At 37.4% G+C, this 13,311-nt stretch overlaps 1 pseudogene; it reads left to right on the plus strand.

Annotated features, from left to right (window-relative positions):
- Positions 1–13,311, plus strand: part of LOC125088531 (AP-3 complex subunit beta-2-like) — a 71,800-nt pseudogene that overhangs the window by 8,119 nt on the left and 50,370 nt on the right.

Consider the following 13,311-nt stretch of genomic DNA (forward strand, 5'->3'; position numbering starts at 1 on the left):
CAGTGATACTCAGAATATAGTAATTTGGCAGTTATTTGGTATTTTCTAGGTTTTGTGAGAGGAAATAACAGTAATATATGCACTAGTTACCTCAGACCCCTCATGCCACAGAATGTAGAGAGATTCACTACTTGGCTGGTTGTAAAGCCATTTTATAAGAGTCCAAAACTTTCAGTCCTTATTATTTTAATAATATTGCCCATGACAATGTTCTGGATCTTCAGCTCAACAACTACTGCAATCTGACTTTATTTCTAGTCTTATATATTTAAAAATAAATAAATAAAAGAGGGGAAAGAGCTTAAGGAAGGAGTAAGAAAGATCTGCCCTTGCTTGCTTGTAACTTGCCCACTGAGGTATAATGTTCAGGTTGTTCTAGTCTGTGTTTTATAGCTCTGGAATGGAAGTGGCCACCTTAACTAAGTTGGGGCAGGCAATTCCATCAGCTTGTCTGAGGGATAGTTCCAACACAGTGTGGTTAACTGAGTGAGTCATTGGCCTGAGATCAATGATGGTGTTGAAAGGGGAATGTCAAAGCCAAGTGAGGATCAGGAAATATTTGAAGATGGGAACAAATATATATGAATAGAATCAAAGCAAAAGGAGGTACTTTATTATATTCAGACATGAGGCTATATTTTAAAGCAGTTTTAGTTGAGATGCTATAAATACATCTAGTTAAGTCGGTGCAGAGGACTCTCCACTGGGCTACAGAATCTTGAGCAACAGAATTTATATATTTTTCAACATCAATCTTAATCCATTAATTCTGCATGTCATAAGGAAAAAAATGCAATAATTAAATGAAGCTTCAGTTTCCTTAGTCATAGGACATTCAAATCACACACACTTCCCCAAAAGGTATTGAAGGAAGAAACCGTCATATCCTACATTCAGCAATTCTATTTGTAGAAAGGGAAAAATAAAAGGCAAAATCTCTTATCTGCCCTTGGGAGTTTTCACAGCATAAACCGTCATCCATTTCAACGATTTTCCTTTTACCCTAGGTGATAGATTATCAGGAGGCTGTTTAAAGTCCCAAAACTTTGAAATAATATATTCATGAGACTTCCAATAACAAAACTTGAAAGCTAAAGAGGAAACTGCTTGTGGAAAAGGATGCTCATGGTGTGGAAGGTGGAGAGCAGTCTCTAGAAAAGTCCTATCAAGAAAGGAGTGGCTCATCCATGAAACGTGGGCTTCGGCAGTCTGGCTTCACTTGGGATCCAGTGCTGCACACATACTTGTTCCAGTCCCAGGTAGCAGGAACAAGCTTCACAACGGGAAGGCTGAACACCCTCATGGGAGCAAGTGAGTTGCGGGAAAAAAAACAAACTGAAAATGCATTTGAATTTTTTAAATAAATACATTTTCCAAACTCTTTAGTTACGAATTTTAAAATATTTTATTTTTGTTTGAACTTTTTAATTCTCCCTACATATTATTTACTTCATCAGCTAAAAACCTTTCTGCAAAGGTCTCTGGAATAAACTTTAATCTTTTAGATCAAGGGTCAGCAAACTATGGTCCATGTCCAAATCATTCCCTGCCTACTTCTTACAACCTGGAAGCTAAGAATGTTTACATTTTTAAGTATTTACATTTTAAAGGTTATATGACCTTCCAATTTACCATCTGGCCCTTCACAGAAAAAAAAAAAAAACAAAAACAACTTGCCAACCCTTTTCTAGATCATTATCTTTCATATTTATATGTTCAGATCCTATATACAAAACTCAGATAAACCCGAGGACATGGCAGGGCAAAATTATGTTGCACTTTGCCTTTCTTAGTTGACCCTGCATTATTCTTTTTACTCTTACCTCTGAAACGACTACTTCATCTGGGATATTAGTACATTATAACTGAAGTGATACATAACTATTTCATTTTATTTTTTTTTAAAGATTTTATTTATTTATTTGAGAGAGAGACAGTGAGAGAGAGCATGAGCGAGAAGGTCAGAGAGAGAAGCAGACTCCCGCGGAGCCGGGAGCCCGATGCGGGACTCGATCCCGGGACTCCAGGATCATGACCTGAGCCAAAGGCAGTCGTCCAACCAACTGAGGCACCCAGGCATCCCTGAAGTGATACATAACTAAAACAACAAATTGTTTAGCAATAAATGGATTACTATGAAGCCACAGATGCATAGAACACTTGAGCTAGAAACTAACTGTCACATAATTTCAGCTCCCCTGCTTCAGGATCTGATATTAGATAAAACCTCCCCTCCCACCCCATTTCTTCCTCCAGACTGAATGAGAAAACACAGTTCCTAGGCAAAAGAATGTGCCTTGCCTTTACTAAATCAGGGAACTTATGACCAGAAATGCTAATTTATTTGCCTACAAGTAATAGTCAGTTTGTATCAGAACCAGACTTGGGCTTGGAATCCAGACATACCAATGCTCACGTCAATCCGCACAATGTTATTAAGCTGTGTGCATCCTGTTTCTGTATAGTTGTGTCTCCTACCTCCCACCCATGCAGGTGTATTGACAAGACAAGGTACTCAGGGATGCTACTCACACATTCATAGGTGGTGGCTCTGGTGCTGGAGGTTGGGATAACTTTTTATTTACTTCTTTGTAATTAATTACTTCGTAATTTTGTTGTTGTTTGCATTGTTTACAGGGAGCATCTTTCGATGGATCCATACTGAGAAATGAGTTACCAAGGAGCATTTTTCAAATACATTGCTGTGAATTATCTAAGAGTTAGCAAGGAATAAAGCACACTGGGTAGGGAGGTAGTTATCAAAGAAAAAACACACAATACTTGAGCAGGGAGCCCAGAGCACGCTTGGTCACTACACACACAGACCATCACAAATTCTTAATTCCAAAATGCATTTCCATCCACGTCTGCCTCTCCATTTTGTCTCTGTGAGCATGCAGACACACATTTTCCTAAATTAAGCATGGCTTTGGTATAAGAACACCAACCCAGGGATCAAAGTTTATGTCTTTTTAGCTAAAGATGTCAGGGTTCCTGCATTGATCAAATGGGTTAAAAATAATGAAGGAGACAGCAGTGGAAAAACAGAGGGTGAATTTGGGAATCAGACTGGTAGAGAATGAATTTGGACTCTGCTTCTTATTGACTTTGTGACATTTAGCAGGCCACTAATAGTTCTAAGCCTCAGTTTCCTCATCTATGAAGGGACAACAGGCAAAATGTACAAGTGTCCATTTAGGAGCACTACAGTGGGGATCCAATGAGATGTCCGCTGTGCACTAAGTATGTGGTATAGGTCATTGTTTCTCCATTTATGGATGCGATAGAGAGAGAGAATGCAAAGCCAGCCTCACTAAACCAGACAGTAACAGAACTAGTGCACAGACCTGGGTGTTCTCGTTCCAACATTCCCCAGGAGGCAAGCACAGATGAGTAGTGAGAACATAGCTCTTAAAGTTGCAACCTAGTGAACTGGCAAAATTTTTAATTACTATAGTTTCATCTATAAAATTACAACAAAGCTGTATACTTCATGTGGTCATTATGAGAGATGAGTAGTGTTTGAAAATGAGTTAAAATACAATAGGTAGTTCTCTTCTGACACCAGCAAGTAAATACTTAAGGGGTCCACACTGAGTAAGCTCTAAAAAAATATGGATCATACTTTATTTTTTTGTGGTATCACCAGCTCTTAGATGTAGGCTTGATTAGTAGACATTCAATGAACAAATACAAAATGAAAAAACTGAATGAATGATGAGAAGTAGATCCCTCTACTGACATTTTCTTCAATATTAACCTTACACTCTAATTAGCCGTATTCTTTCTTCTCCGTTGACACATTACAAGCCAGACTTAGAATCCTGTCCCCAATTATCTTGCCCCGCTAAGCCTTCGAATCACAGTGAACAAGGTTAAGTTATACATCAGTGGTTAACAGCATTGTATCTGGAGTCCAACACCTCGGGGCTCCTTCCCATATCTACCACTTCAGAGCTGTAGGACCTGGACTGATTCATTTTATCTCCCTAACCCTTAGTTAGGCAAAGATTTACTAACTGCTTTGGAGGTGCATTAGAAGGATTAAACACAGATACTATTGAAGTACTTAGCACAGGGCCAAGAACATGTAAGTGATCAATGCATGTTAGCTATTTTTATTATCATCTTAATTATTACTTACATCACACTGAGTGTCCCAGAGGACCTGTACATTGGGCCCCATGTTCCACGTCCGTGGAGAGGAAGATCCAGTTCTTAACAGCAAAAGAAATATGTTGGTCTTCAATCAGCTGCCATTACCAAGCATGATTTAATTGGGGATTTATCCCTTAGTGATGAAAACAGAATCATTCATAGGCACTGCCTAAACCTGGGTGGTCCAGGGGATTTGGAAAAAGTTCCCTGGTTGTAATAGGGGACTGAAAGCCCAAACAGGAAATGAAAACGCTACAGTTTTCATTCATAACCAAAACAGACACTTTCACTGACTTGAGAGAGAGAGCACTGGGGACATTTAAGTTGGGTGTCTTGTTGAAGGTAGTTAGGGAACAGGAAAAATGAATCATGTGCTATTTATCTCAGTATTTTATTCTGTAAAGTCCTCACACTATTCTTGCAAAACTGATACAAGTACTTTTATTTATAAAATGGAGACAATAAAAAAATAAAAAATAAAAATAAACAATTAAAAAAATGGAGATAATACCAAGCATCAAAGAGGTTAAATAACCTCTTAATATCACAAAACACTTAATGACAGAGTGAACACTCACACTCAGATCTGGCTGTCGCCAAACTTACGTTATTTAAACAATAACACTTCTGAAAGAATGATACACATTCATTGTAGAAAATCTCTGAAATGCAGATAAAAGGGAAGTCAAAATGATGTTGAATCTACGTGTTAGAGATAGCCATATAGGCAGACATCCTCCAGGTTATTTTCAGTAGAGAAGCCTCCCTCACTGAACCCCAGAGATCTCCTCTGTTCAATTTGAAGCAAAAGCAGTAGTGTTTCTTCAGTTCCTTACAGCTTTAAAATCTTATAAGTTTATACTTCAAGTGATTTTTCTCTCATACTTTAGTTCCCTTAATGTAAAAAAAAAAATGTATCCACACAGAAAGATACATAGATTTCCATGGGCAGTTCAATCTGTCTTGCACAGGAAGACATTAAGCCAGGAAAAGTGTCTCTTTGTATGTTTCATGACAACCCATCCATTCCTCGTATCCTGGATCGTCTTCATTTTACTGACCACTGAACATGAAGCTCTATCACCTGCCCCTGGCTACATTTAGGATGATTAGAGGACGCTGAGCGGGGTGGGGTGGGTAGAAAGCTGGCTTAGGAAAGTTGTAACAGTGGTAGGCATTAAAATGAATTTGTTGAGTATAAAACTGTTGATGAGCTCAGAAACCTTAAAAAGCTATATAGGTCCAGACACCAGGAGCTAAAAGATTTGATATTAAAGCAGAAACAGCCGTTAATCAGTCACCTCTACTTTAAATGTTCAGTCCTTCTGGTTTTGCAGGATTTTTTTTTTCTTCTGCCTCCTGACTACTACACTGACAGAAAGATTAGAAAGTTACATAATTGCATTAGGATAACAAGGCAGTTCAGGGAAAGGCTGATACCCGGCAGTATTTTTAGGATAATTTGGAGAAGCTGCCATTACCATCTTGTTGAGAGCTGTCTTTATTTGTCAAAAGGGACAGAGAGAATTGAGTCTATCATCTTCTTTTTTTTTTTTCTTTCAGATTACTGGGTACTTGAAAGATGGGTAGAAAGAAGTAACATGAAGATCAAGTGGCTTGAAAAATAAGGACATTTCTAACACTTTTACAATGACTTACAGATTTGTGTGTGTTTTTCATCAAGCACAAGATTTGCATCATTTCACACATAGCCTTCATTTCTTCTGCTCCAAATTTTACCTCATCCCCTCCCCTTCTCATTTTTCTTCCTCACCTTTTCATCACACGCACACACAGAAAGGGACACAGAGATGCGATTACACTGAAATACACACACACACACACACCCAAAATGCAGGAAGAGGTATTTTCCTTGAACAAATTCTGTACTTACATATGTCTACACAACACATTCAGAATGAATCCTTTCAAATGATTTATAATTTCCTATTTCTCTCAGCCTCAATTTTGCCACCTATAAAATTAGGATGAAAATGCCATCCTACTAGGATTTGTGGTAACTATTTTTGAAACTGCTAAAATCTTCTGAATTAAAAGTGACAGGAATTCACTCTCTTAAGCAAAAATGGGAACCTTCTTGTGGTGAAGTGGATTTGTTCCACAGCATAGATGGGCAGAAATGACTGGGTTTCAGGGGTATGTGTAATGAGGTATACTGTCAAGATTCTCTTTTTTCTTTATCTTTCCACATGTACTTCATGTATCTGATTCTGTGCAGTAGACAAAGCTATTCCCAGAAAATAACATGCAAGGTCATATTATCCAATAGCAGTTCACTATAGATTTGACTAAGGTTTCCATAAAATAAAAGCAAGCACTGACAAATTCTTCTGAGCTATTATCCCTTGCCCTTTTCAGGGTCTGCTCCAATCTCTGAGGTCATGTTCACTAGGAACCATTAACAACCACTCCCATTCACAACCTTCTCCTTCTTGGACACAATGAAATATAAATGTAATTAAATGTAAAAAGAAATAAGAAAGTGGAGCATTCTATTCACTGGAAATGATATGCAAATTCTCACAGAAAAAGCAGTGAGGGAGAGAATAAATGGAGTGTCCTAGATCATTTTCTACCTGAGAAGCAAGGAAAGACAGGGTAGCTGGAGTTCAAAGGTGTCTGTTGATCCTAGAGCAACTTGACGGGTTGGTAAGTGGGGAAAAATTCCTAGTGGCCAAAACCAGAATAGAAGGAAAATATAAGAAGTTGATTAGCAAAATGCTAAGGAAGGGGATATAAATAATTGGAGAAAGAGAGAGAAACAGATTCACCAGAAAATTATAGGAAAGGTTTTTTCTGGGTACCAAACATATGCCACCCAAATGCCTAAACACTCACCAGTTTTTGAGAATGATCCAAGTAAATACTTATACTAATTTTCTAATAACTTGTTAGATGTTAAAGTTATTTAAAATATGTGTACCCTACTTATAGTTTTTAGACATCAGGGTGTTTTTTTTTTTTTTTTTAACATGTAATCAACAAAGACTGACCATGAGGAACCATAGTTACATCCAGGTCACACATATGTGTATATTTCATCTCCCCTATCAATCATGACACTCTTGAAAGCAGGGTCTTTTTCGGACTCAATATTACATATTTGTTCTACATGGCTAACACGGGATTTGAAAATAGGTTCTCAATGTTCATTTTAACAAATAAAAAGTGATGAGAGGAGAAGAGATACAGCAGGAAGAAGGTAGATGGGAAGGCAAGAAGGATTAAGCAAGGTGAGAAACAAAGAATGGGCAAACGTCTATCTTCTGTCTCTTCCTAGAGCAGAATATAGGCAGAATTCATGCACTGCTCACAGTACTGGTACATCGCCCTTGCACCAGGTGTGACATGCTCATTTTCCAGCACTTACAAAAGAAAATCAAGCCTGTTACATGTTTCATTTAAAATTTCTTTTCAACAAGGCTAACTATCCCATTAATTCTATTTTTTAACTTGAAAGTTTGGCTCCTTCATCACACAGCTGTTTCGCACCAACCCCACAGTGATTTCACTCACACATACTCGATATCTCTCTTGTTGGGGTCACATTCCTGCTATGAGGCTCTTTTGGCTACTGGGGAGTAGAGCCAGTTTCCAAGTAGAATCTGTTTCCAGGCCAAGTTTTCAGATGAGTACATGTATTTCTGGCTAAGCACCATCTTTAAAAATACCTAGATTTTTTGTTTTTAATCTTGACTTCCCAAACAGTACCCAGAAATAAGAGAAGCTTCGAAGTTTTATGGAATAATGGTTGATTTATTGGTTGACTTAAGAAAGAGATCAGGTTTGGTAGTCCCAGGTTCAGGTCCTGGCAAATCATTTGATTTCAGCATTTATTAAATGGAGATCACTCAATTTTCCGTTACCTTTATATTTTCAGTATCTAACATAGTACCTGTTACATAGTAGGTCCTCAACGAGTAACTGAATGAAAAACGTGCATGAAGGAATAACTCTTTCCAACTTTACGGTGATTTTGTGAGACAGTGGGGAGAAAATGTAGCTCCGGTTATATCTGAAAACTGAAAAGAATTTTAAAAGATGGGCAGGAGAAGTAGTTTTTTATTACAATATATACCACCAACTTTTTTTTTTTTAAAGATTTTATTTATTTATTTGACAGAGATTACAAGCAGGCAGAGAGACAGTCAGAGAGAGGAGGAAGCAGGCTCCCTGCTGAGCAGAGAGCCCGATGTGGGGCTCGATCCCAGGACCCTGGAATCATGACCTGAGCTGAAGGCAGAGGCTTTAACCCACTGAGCCACCCAGGCGCCCCAATATACCACCAACTTTTAAAGAACTATTAAGATATATATTGTGCAGGTAAATTTCTTGCCCTGTATCATAAGAAGTTAGTGCTGCAAGGGGACTAAAATATATTTGGTTCAACCCTTTTTCTTTTACAAATGAGAAAACTGAGGTCTAGCAATGGGAAATAATCTAACTCAAGGCATATAACCGGTTTCTAACCAAATGGGTTAGGTTAATTTAATGAGGGGTTTTGTAAAACACTGATTTTCCCTCTAGCAGCGTATTTCTTCCTTATGTGGATTTTGTTTTGTTTTCTTTTGTTTTAATATCAGCACCAAACAAGATTATCAAACACCTGACTCCTTTTGGAATAGGAAAAGGCCTGCAGAAGAATGAGTTGACAAAATCGCAAAGACCCTTTGTTGGTTTGCTCAGCTATATTGGGACCTTCCTCCCTTATGGTAGGTCTGCTCACTTTGCTTTAAGTGACCTGTGGTCAATTTTCACTTTTCCCTGGTACAAGTCCAAGCAGGAAATGCTTGGTGAGGGAAGGAGTGGGAAAGGACACATGGAAACTTGAGTGTCCACTGTGCTCTGGTAGTGGTGTGAGAAGCTAGAGAAAGACTGCTGAGTAAGGCCCATCCACCTGTCATAGGGCGTTCAGTGTCTCATGGGGCTGACTGACCCCTAAACAGAAAAGGCGACCACAAGACTCTGTGATGAGAGGTTTGGCAAAAATCCCACCAATGATGCTTTAGGAACACACAGGAAGGGATTCACCCAGTCAGAGGAGTTGAGAATTGGGCAATAAAAGGAGGCAATTAGCAAAGGCCCAATGCAAAAATGCATGTCCAGTAAGGGAAATAACAGTGTCACCCACCACAGGGCTCAGAGGTGTGAAAGAAAACAACTGGGTAACTTCTAATGAAATCCTGTTACCACGTCTGGTGTCTTAGAGCTCTGTTCTCTAGACAAAGTCTCTTACAAAATTTCTGATGCTTTTTCATAGTACAAGGGACTGTGGGATTCTATATCTTCTTTGAAATCCAATGTCCTATATGGGTGACAGAGAGGAAGATATACATAAAGACAAATAACTAAATAAGAAACTCATCTCAACAGTCTGATGCTCAGATAGGCATTCTCTGACAGCATGCTACTTTAAAAAAAAAAAAAAAGGACTTATTCTGTCTTCCATCTGATGGGGATCATAGTCTATGATGTGATGCCAGCTCTCATAGAAATAGGCAAAGGCTTCTCATAAGCCAAGATATGAAATGTCATGGGAAGAGGGCTTTAGCGGGCAGATTTAAACACGTGTATGGGTTTTATTTATTTTTGTCAGACTTAGTCTGAGATGTTTGGATGCCTGTATTTGACTTGAATCCTCCTCATTTATCCTTTAATACACATTGATTAGCATGTCTACGATGCACCAAGCCTCTGTCTTGGTATTGTTTAGGAAGGTTGCTGGCCTCTATTCCTCAGATTCTTGAGGTACAAGGGAAGTAAGACAAGTAACCCCAACACTATTACACAAAAGTCCAATAGGACAAAACAAGGTGATTACAAAGTCATCTATTTAGGTCTCAGTGGGCAAATGAAAGATTACATAGGAATAATAATCTTAGGCAAAGATTTGTAATAAGAAATTACTTGCATATTGGGGAAAACATTAGGTGGATTATACAGAACAATTAAGTAAAACAAGAGGAATTAAACAGGAGAAATAATGGAAATATTTCTTTATGTCCTGAGAATAGTAACTCCACATAATTTAATGATCAGTGAGGAAAAAAATACATGGCATAAATATGTCATAAATTTTCAGGTTTATTTTGCTTTACTTTGCTCTTTTTTTGGATGCGAGGATATGTATTTTTAATTTTGTTCTTTTTCCTACATTTTAAATATTTTATAAATTTTCTTAAGAGAACCTGTGTTTCGTCTATAATATGAAAAATACATATTATACAAATGATAGATTAGGTTACATTGAAAGTTTCTGAAGGCCATATATGTGAGGGATATCAGAGAAATGGGACAGGGAAACTAGTCAGATATACTATCATGAGTTTAAATAATTAGAATAAAAAAACTTGGATCTCTTCAAGTAGACAAGTTATTATTGATACAAAATGATGAATCCTTTTTGGGGGAGAGAAATGCATGCATATGGTTGCTGAGAACACAGCCTTCATCAAAACTACCCTGAACTGATATGCTTCTTTTTGGTGCCCAAGTCAAAAGATGGAAGTAATTCAGCAAATCCACACAGGAGCCATATCTAAATGACAAGCGTCTGATTCTAAAGCTTAAGTGCAGTTATTATGCAAAAATGACCTTTATGCTTTCAAATATGGTAATTCTATATAAATGACCCTCCTATCCAGATTTAGTTATAAGTAAATATTTTCTAATGTAAACCCAAGCCCAAAATCAAACCAAGATATCCTTTCTATATTAAATTGCTCTATTGTTCTTTTTTTTGAGCAACTCTGCACATTTCAAAGAACCTTCTTTGTTCCCCTTAATTTTGAGGAGAAAGAATACCTTCTTTAAGGCTGATTCAATTCCTCTGACAAAATTCTCCAGGCAATTGCTTTACAGCCTTCTGAATTTAAGTGTTTCAGAGGAGAAGTCTGAGGCCAACTATAGTTTTACTTATTTTGCCTAAATAAATCCAGGGACATTGTCTTCTCCATAGTAAATACTGAAAGGATTTGTCTAAGAATGTAATAACTCTTTTAAGTTAGTTGGTTAATTTCTTTAAATCTGTCTATCTAGCTCCTACCCAGCTTTGGAAATATACTTTGAATTATTTGTGCCAGCATTCTTCCCCTGACAGTTAGGTGGTTTTATTTTACCACTAAGTGTGTTAATTGTAGGTTTTTCCTAAAGCATTTTATCAAACTGAGAACTTTTTTTTCTATACCAAATCACTAAACGTTATCATCAATGGATGTTGAACTTTTTCTGTGTCTACTAAGATGATATTTTTCTTCTTCATCCTGTGAAATTCTGTGACACACATTATGTTTTTTTTCTAATGTAAACCATTCCTGCAATAAATTCATTTTTAATATATCCCTAGATTTACTTACTGATAATTTGTTTAGGAGTCTATTTATGTTTCTGAAGGATTTTAGTTTGTCATTTTTTTTTTCTTGTAATGACCTCAAATTTTAGTACCTGGGTTGTTATGCTGTTCTTATGAAAAACAGTTGGGGAGAGTCCCCTTTTCTATTTTCTAAAGAAAAATAGGAACCCCATTATTTCTTCCTTAAATATCTGACTGAATTCACCCATGGAGCCATCCAGGCTTTTATTCTTCCTAGGAAGGTTTTTGATTACAAATATAATCCTTTTAATAAAAACACAGTTTTTAAGATTTCTTCTTATGTTAGTTTTGGGGTTTGTGTTTTTGAAATTTGGGTTAAGAAAAAACATTCTCTACTTTCAACCACCTTATACTAAATTTGAGGAATATTGGAAAAACTCCATTCAAAAAATAATTGTCCAGGAAAAAAGAATTATTTTGGAGGAGATAAATTTTCTTTTTTCAGATGATTCAGAAGTAAAATATGAGTAAATTTAAGTCCTGCCACCACAAATTCATTGTCCAGCACAAAGACAATGATGGTCTTGCTTGATTTCAACCTCCTTACATCACACCTGGAATGCTGTATTTATATAGGATGCCTCATATTAGGACAAACAACTACTAAGTTGGGAGAATGAAAATTCAAATCTATTATTGAGAGCAAAACAGAAAAAGTCAATCAGTGACATGGCCAGCATTCCAGATGAAGTAAACAGTGTTGGAGACATTGGGTACATATCCTATCTTAAAAGGGCAGTCGAAGGGATTGTTGCCAATTTCCATTAAGATAAGCAAGAAACTGGATTATCATGAAAATTTTGGCATCTAAGGCAGTGGGGTGTGGGGCAAGGCTGTAATGTACAATCTGCTTTGAGCGACCAATTAGAGGAATGCAAAGAACATATAAAAATATACTTGAGGAACACTACCAAAAACTAAGTAAGATTTTTACTTCAGAAGGGATGATCTTGAGGAAGCATTACATCTGGATTCAAATATTTGCATGACCATGAAGTAGAAGCAGGATCTAAAGTATTGTGTTAGGCCCCAGCAAGTGAACAGAACACTAATGACGATAATGAGTACTTATGTACCGTTACTCTGTGCCAGGCGGATCAGATCATTTAATTCTCAATATATGATACAGGTGGTTTTTTAGATCACTTAGTGTTTGAGAAAAATGAAATAATTAATATTTAAGTAAATTATACCCAAGGACATAATTTCTGGTTAGCAGAGTTGAGATTTAAAAAGTGATGTCCTGGGACGCCTGGGTGGCTCAGTTGGTTAAGTGGCTGTCTTCGGCTCAGGTCATGATCCCAGGGTCCTGGGATCGAGTCCCGCATCGGGCTCCTTGCTCCGCAGGGAGCCTGCTTCTCCCTCTACCACTCTGTCTGCCTGTGCTCTCTCTCTCTCTCTCTCTGACAAACAAATAAATAAAATCTTAAAAAAAAAAAAAGTGATGTCCTGGAGACACCTCTTCAGATTATGAGGCTGACGCTGCCTACTGCGCTAGAGGGTGGCTTCTGGAGACACCTCTTAATGGCTCTCAAGAAGTGACTGTAGAACACCTCTTCCCAATTCTATGCTTAGCAAGGTCATGTTGATAGCCTGAACTAAACATGAGAGAACTATTTATACTGCAAATGTTTCCAAATGCTACAAACCAACCTTTCCCCATAACTTTAAATCAGTTAGGTTGTTAATCATGCACCTGCCTACCACTGATTCAATCTATATAAGCTGATCCAAATATTGTGCTCCTAAGTACTACATTA

The sequence above is a fragment of the Lutra lutra genome, chromosome 17 (genome assembly GCF_902655055.1).
Source record: "Lutra lutra chromosome 17, mLutLut1.2, whole genome shotgun sequence".
In the NCBI taxonomy this organism is placed as follows: domain Eukaryota; kingdom Metazoa; phylum Chordata; class Mammalia; order Carnivora; family Mustelidae; genus Lutra; species Lutra lutra.